Genomic DNA, 7,699 nt, shown 5'->3' with positions numbered 1-7,699 from the left:
TTTACTGAATGACATTTCTTCCTATAGACAGAATTTCATCTTTAGCTACAACATTTTGCAAGCACCAGACTAACACTGAACAGGATAATTTGCTCTTGAATCAAACTTTGCTGAACAAGTCAAATTGTCCAGCAACTAGAATATGTTTTAAAAGTAAATCTGGAGAAGAAGCTTGACTATTCTGTATCTTTGTCAAGTAGCATTTTCATGCTTCAGATAATCTACATGCCCAAACAAAGCAGGGGCTTCTCTTTGCTTATCTCCAAAAGCAAAGTATCCTGTCACATTGGTGGCTGGAACACCTTTCAAGCTTAGTCAGTACATTTACCATCTACTGTATTGTTTTGGGGTTTTTAAAAAAATTTATTTATTTATTTTATTTTTGGCTGCGTTGGGTCCTCGTTGCTGTGCAGGGCTTTCTTTTAGTTGCAGCGAGCGGGGGCTACTCTTCGTCGTGGTGCACAGGCTTCTCATTGCGGTGGCTTCTCTTGTTGTGGAGCATGGGCTCCAGGCGCGTGGGCTTCAGTAGTTGCAGCATGTGGGCTCAGTAGTTGTGGCACACAGGCTCTAGAGTGCAGGCTCAGTAGTTGTGGCGCACGGGCTCAGTTGGGAGATCCCACACGGCATGTGGGATCTTCACAGACCAGGGCTCGAACCCGTGTCCCGCACATTGGCAGGCAGATTCTTAACCACTGTACCACCAGGGAAGCCCCATCTACTGTATTATGTCACCTTCACTCTTCCTGGAGTTGTATTTCTTTTTAGGGACAAGAGAAAAGTAAATCTCCTTAACTGAGTCAAAATGCATTGAGAGAGAGGGAGGCTCTTGGCAAGGTAAAGGTCCTCCAGGCCATCTTTAAGACTTTCCTTTCTCCTAGCACACGCCTTATTTTTACCACAAGTTTCCAGTTTAGAAAGAAGTATGTCCACCTAAAAAGTAAATCCCAGCACAGACTACAAATGATTTACTTGAAATCCCAGACTGTAGACACTGTAGCAAAAGTTAATGAAATACTCTGTCAACAATCCAAGCTAAATGAAAGAAAATTATTCATTACACAGACTGCCAACTCTAAGGTGTTGGTAGCCAAAGTGAATAATCGAATTAAATATCTAAGGTGATGTAAGAAAGAAGAGAAAATACTGGAGAAAAGTCCAGGGAAAGGGTGCTAGGGCACCAATCGTGAGAAAATATTAGTGATAAATGCCTTTATCAGGTGTTAAGTAAATGCTAGGGCACTTGCTAATTAGTTGACATTTGTTACTTAATTCTTTTTTTTTTTTATAAATTTATTTATTTTTATTTATTTATTTTTGGATGTGTTGAGTCTTCGTTTCTGTGCGAGGGCTTTCTCTAGTTGCGGCAAGTGGGGGCCACTCTTCATCGCAGTGCGCGGGCCTCTCATTATCGCAGCCTCTCCTGTTGCGGAGCACAGGCTCCAGACGCGCAGGCTCAGTAGTTGTGGCTCATGGGCCCAGTTGCTCCACGGCATGTGGGATCCTCCCAGACCAGGGCTCGAACCCGTGTCCTCTGCATTGGCAGGCAGACTCCCAACCACCGCACCACCAGGGAAGCCCTGTTACTTAATTCTTATAATAAACATATGAGATGTTCACTAACATGATTCCCTTTTGACATATGAGTAAACTGAAGCTTAGAGTTTAAGTAGCTTGATTAGGTGGCAAATAAGTCATAATGTCTAAATACAAGTGCAATCATTGTGATTGTTCACCCTTATACATAGAGTATGAGTTATTCTGATCCTCATTTTCAAACCGCACTCATTTGAGAAATTTGGGTATGGTGAGAAAGGGGCAGAGGCAGGGGCAGGGGAGAGAGAGAAAGAGAAGAGACCAGATAACTATTCAAACAGTGAAAGGACTGCTCCCTGCTATTCTGCTCAGTGGTCATGTGTCCTGGAGGAAGCAAGAGAAGGGACCTGGCAGTGCTATTCCCGTCCTCGCAGTAGGAGCACCGAAGATGTAACTCTGGATCAGTGTTCGAAGATGTAATTTTTTCAGACAACACAGTTCCTAAAATTACGTCATGTTAGTGGATTCTAAAACAAATAAATAAAGCCATCAATTCCAACCTAAGAAGAAAATCTGGCTGTGATGAAATAATTAGAGAAGGCACGTTGGCCTCCACTGGGGTGTCTTCCTAAGGCATTTCCAAAAGCAGTTTTTTTTTTAATTGAAGTATAGCTGATTTGCAATCAAACTTTAATGGTTACCAAAGGGGAAAGGGAGAAGGGCAGGAGGGATAAATTAGGAGCATGGGATTAATTGATATACACTACTACATATAAAATAGATAAGCAACAAGGATTTACTGTATAATACAAGGAACAATATTCAATATCTTGTAATAACCTATAATGGAAAATAATCCAAAAGCAGTTTTAACCCTCACCACTTGGAGAACTTCCCTTCCCAGTGAGAGGCACCTCCTCGCTTCTTCCAGGCCCTGTACATGCTTTTCCATCTTAGAAGCTACAGGCTCCCCCAGAAACAGACCCTGAAAAGAGAATGAACTAGTGAACATAGTTGTTTGGGGGTGACCCCAGAAAACACAAAGAGAGAGGTAGGAAAATGAGGCAGGGAAGGGAAGGAGGCTGATAAAGGGTGACTCTTCAGGCAAGCTCCCACCATGTGTAACTGGTGGTTAACGCCACAGAAAAGCACTGGAGCCAAAGTAAAAATTATTTTTTGAGAGTTATCCCCACAAGGCATGAGGGGGCTAAGAGGTCACTTATACACTGACATTTTCAGCACAATTTGCTGAAAATAATTACCTGAAGACTGGAATGGTGGTTACCAGGAAACTGGAATCATAGTTACCAGGAGAATGAAAAGGTGTTTACCAGGGCCTAGGGGGAGGTGAGCATGGGAGTTATTAACCTCTAAGCATAAAGTTTCAGTTGAGTAAGATGAATAAGCTTTAGAGATCTGCTGTACAACACTGTACATATAGTCAACAGTAATGTATTATACACTTAACATTTAAGAGGATAGATTTCATGTTAAGCGATCTTACCACAATAAAATAAAGACAAAATAAATTACCTGGACAACTTTGTAAAAAACAAAATTGCCATACATGTGAGGGTCTACTTCCAGACTCCCAATTCAATTCCATGGATCTATATATGTTTATACCTAAGCCAATAACACACTCTCTTGATTACTATAGCTTTAAAATAAGACTAGAAATTAAGTAGTTTAGGTTCTCTAGTTTTCTTATTTGTAAAAATTATTTAGCTATTCAAAGTCCTGTTTGTTTCCATATAATTTTAGAAACAGTTCTGACTTACAGCAAACAACTGCTGGGATTTTAATTGGGATTGCATTGACTCATTAGGTCAATTTGGGAAGAACTGACATCAACAATATCATCTTTCAGTTCATGAAAATGGTATGCTCCTCCATTTATTTAGCTCTTCTTTAATTTTTCTTCCTCTTTCTTGGCCATTTCTTAAGCTTCTAATTGAATTTTGATGTTTAATTAAATTAGTTAATACTTCTAAAACAATGATGAATAGAGATAACGGACACCTTTGCCATGTTCCTATCTTAGTGGAAATTCCTCTAGTATCTATTAGATCTTAAGTAAGATGCTAGCTTTGGTACTAAATATATATACTTTTTATCACATTAAGAAAGTATCCATTAAAGTTTTTTAATCAGAAAGGGTATTGTGTAACTATTGGAGGTTTTTTTCAGGGAGACAATCACATGATTTTTTTTCCCTTAGATCTACTTATAAGGGGTAGTTTATTAACACTATTTCTAATATTAAGCAAATCATGCATTCATTGAATAAATCTCTGCTGATCAGGTTTGTTATTTCTTACTGTGCTATAAGATTCTGTTTGCTAATATTTTATTTAGTACTTTTTCATCAATATTCATAAATAACATTGATTTACAGTTTTCTCTTTTTGTACTCTACTTATTAAATGTTCTTTTAGAAATTCCTGTTCAAATCACAAGGCAAAGTGTAAAACAGACACTTTCCCTTCTTGCCCAATATATTTTATCCCTGTAAAACAATTTTTACCCCTTCCCATTTACCCCCATGCCTCACAAGAGTTCACACATATGTGGGTTATTACAAAAGCTATCATGAACAGAAGTGATCAAAAACCATTTCCTGAGAACCAAAAAGCTTGATTCAAAGGTATGTTAACTTGGCAAGCATCCCAAGATACCCTGAATAATTACAAAGTCTGACATTCTTCCTGTTTCCGTGTCCAAATTCCTGGGCAGGAGACTTATTGGTCCAGCCTGGGTCAGAAAACCATGTTGCTACTCCTGGACAAATCAAATGCGGTCAGAGGGCAGGATCATATGAAAAAAAGATAACTATTTAGAAGGCATATATATGAAGTGGCCAGCTGGGGGTATGGGGAAAGAAAGCCTTTCAGATGGAAAGAAATGCCTTTTCCCAAAGGAAGGCAAACTGATAGTCAAATACAACAGTAACGCCTATTAAAATTACATAAAAAGGGAAGGCCCTATATCATTTATATTGAATTGAATGTGCCTCCTGAAAATGGAGTAGTCAAAAAAATGTCATCCTACAAGTACTCAGGCAAAAAAAAATTAACAATTTTTTTCCTGCACTCAGTATTGGGTACAGACCTTGGGAAGATGGGATTTAGCATTACTTACACAAAGCACACCAATAGCGCCACAGCAAGCATATCAGACGAGAGGCAAGGTGAGTTTCTTTCCTGAGACATGTACTAGATAATATACCAAGAAAAACTCTCAAGCCACCAAATAATATGCAAAGGAAAGATCTCAAGTATTTGTAAAATATGTGGTAGTACTCGGTACCCTATAAAATGCTATACCAATAATGAGCTAGGAGTGAGGACACAATTACCCCACCTTTGTTTTTCTCTGCTTAAAGAAACCCCAAATAAAAAGGGAGTTCAGAAGATATACAGAAAGGAACATTCTGTCTATAAGGCAATAGAAGTTTATAATTTTTCCCAGATTCAAAAATCTGAAACTCGTTAACTCAGGCGATGAAAGTGATAAGCAGGGCTCACGAATTTGCATAACTAAATGCCATCATTTAGACATTATGAAAAGTAAAAATTATGAGGTATATTTGAAAGGCACAATAACTGGAATCTGATGAACTAAATATTAAAGGAAAATACTCCACAGAGAGCACCTATTTAGTGAACTCATTATGAAAATTGTATATTAGCATATTTATTGTTAGGTTGTAAACAATGCTCCCAGACTGGCTGAAAACAGCCTTTCATTAAAGAGTAAGGCAAATTTCCCCTTTCATACTTGTCTAAATTATTGTTTCTGAAATTTAATTTCCCACATTTTTTTCTCACATTTGTGCAATACTTAACAGTTTAGCAGCACATTCTCACTCAACATTTACATGACTTTTTATCCCTTCATGGGGTTAAAAAAAAAAAAAAAACGAGTCTTAAAATGTTTGCCGACTTGCCAAAGGTAGATCAGGTAACTAGTCTGAACTGTAGAAATTCTAAATCAGTGAAGTCTAAATAAGTATGACTTTACTTTGTTTTTGTTTTATTCCTGAGAGACATGTATTCCCATATGGCAAAAATTACAGAGGAGAAAAAGAAAGGAAAAAAGAAAAACAATCTTTTCACTTCTGGATTAATTCTCTAAACTCTTAAAGACTGTATTTATGAAGGAACAGGGGGAAAAGGCAGAGGGGGAGGGAGTCCATCCGTGTTAATATTGGTTGAGCTCGAATGCAACGTAAAATTTATTATTTCTTTTGTTGTTTTTGTTCTTCCAATTTGAAAAGAATTATGTGTGTGTACATATTTATTATATTTTTTCACTTAAGTAGAGCGATGACTTTTTTTCAAGTTTATCTAGCAAGAGCAGATAATTGACACCAAATTGGTCTTTTGAATTTCCAGCCAGAATCTTCTCTCCTTCAACTGCTCCTGAAGAAGGATGATTTTGGAGGAAATTAGATTCACTGTTTGCATAAACCAATGTATTTAGCTGGTGGCTCTGCAGGTCCAATTAACTCTTCTAACAATATGGGTGAAATGAGGTTAGGGTTATGTTTGTAGCCACTTAGAATTGTTTTGATTAAACACTCCCTCCTGTATCTTATTTAAAGTAAGAACACATGGCACTGAAACGTATTTCATGGGATGGGAGAGGATGCCTGGGGGGAAAAGGGAAGAAAAATATCTAAGTCATGATATGAAATGCATGACCTCTCATTTATGTATAACCATAAAGAGAAGGCTTATTTGCACAAATTTTTTAAAATATTGCACATAACACACTTTGAAGACATCTTTAATATGTCAATCAATATCATTACTATTGTATTGTGAAAAATATCATTGATGTCAGACAAAATAGTAAAAGTTGAAGGAGCACAAAGCTGAGAACCAGCAGACCTGTATACTAAGGTCAGCTCTGTCCCTAGTGAGTCACAATCTTTCTGAACTTACTTTTTTCCTTGTCTGGAAAGAGAAACAACACTCATTTAGTTTCTGCCTCTGAGAATACAACAAAATATAAGATACAATTGCTGCTCTCAAAGAGTTTCTAATACATTTGGCAAAACAAAGTAATTCACAAAAAGATAAAAATAACCACTTGCTAGGAACTTCTCCAAAATCAGTATCATCTGGTTGAGCTTCATAACAACCCAAAGAGGTAGGCATTATTATTATTATTTCTATTTTACACACAAGAAAACTGAGGCACAGAGTAATTCAGAAATATTAGAAGACCTCTCTGTTGCTTAAGTAACAGTGAGGTTTCAAACCCAGTCAACCTCAGCATGAGCACTTAGCTACCATATCATATAATGACAAAAAGTCCTATGTGTTCAAAGAAGGGAAAGGCAGGATAATTAATTAGCAAAATAATACACAAGGGGTAGTTAAGAATTGGAGTGGTAAGAGAAGGTTCCAATCATAAGAATATGATGAGCCAAACCTTAAAGGATGAGGAATATTTTTATGGACAGAAGAGAAGATGATGGAAGTAGAGTGAGAAAACGCAGCATGAAGATGGCAGTAGGTGTGGGGTGACAGGAGGGAAGAACCCAGAAGAATGGCAGTGAGATATAAGGATGGACAGGTCAATTGTGGAGAATTTTGACTACGGAGTTTAAATCCTTCCAACCTCCCCAAACTGACGGCTCTGTTTGCCTGGCCTCCTCTACAAGCTAGTCTCCACAGTTGAGCATTGCTGCTTCCAGAAAGCAGTATTTAAAGAGCAAGCAAAGACTCCAGTTGTTCTAAGACCCCAATCAAAGCCCCAGCTGGCCTACAGGGAGCCTTTGAACTAACTAGGCAAAAGTGCCCTCAACAGATAAGTACGTGGCTTGGTGAGGAGAGCGTGCCTTTCCCTGATTTAGAGGAGGGTCCTGGGTAGATGCAGCCCTATGTGTAGAGCTTGGCTGATCGACACAGACTGATCTCAGTCCCAAGCATCTCTCCAGAAGGATCACACAAACTACTCAAAACTGTACATACCAGCCCCATTCCCAATACACAGCCACATTCTCTGGAATCACCCTTCAAATTTACAAAAGCTTATATAAGCACAAAAACCATTACTTAATTACCATAAGTAATTACTTAAAGGTGACAATAATCACTCATGCTATTTGGGGAAAAGTTGGAAAATGTTTGTAAAACAATCACATGATATGTAA

At 38.0% G+C, this 7,699-nt stretch overlaps 1 long non-coding RNA gene across 1 annotated transcript in view; it reads right to left on the bottom strand.

Annotated features, from left to right (window-relative positions):
• Window positions 1-2,435: 2,435 nt before the first annotated feature.
• LOC118882715 overlaps window positions 2,436-7,699 on the bottom strand; it is a 101,582-nt gene continuing 96,318 nt past the window's right edge. Inside the window, exon 3 of the long non-coding RNA XR_005016836.1 lies at window positions 2,436-2,518. This is a non-coding gene — a long non-coding RNA (uncharacterized LOC118882715). The remainder of the gene's footprint in view (window positions 2,519-7,699) is intronic.

The sequence above is a fragment of the Balaenoptera musculus genome, chromosome 16, assembly GCF_009873245.2.
Source record: "Balaenoptera musculus isolate JJ_BM4_2016_0621 chromosome 16, mBalMus1.pri.v3, whole genome shotgun sequence".
NCBI classification, from domain to species: Eukaryota; Metazoa; Chordata; class Mammalia; order Artiodactyla; family Balaenopteridae; genus Balaenoptera; species Balaenoptera musculus.
Note: the sequence above shows the minus strand (reverse complement) of the source record. Positions and strands in the feature narration are given on the sequence as shown.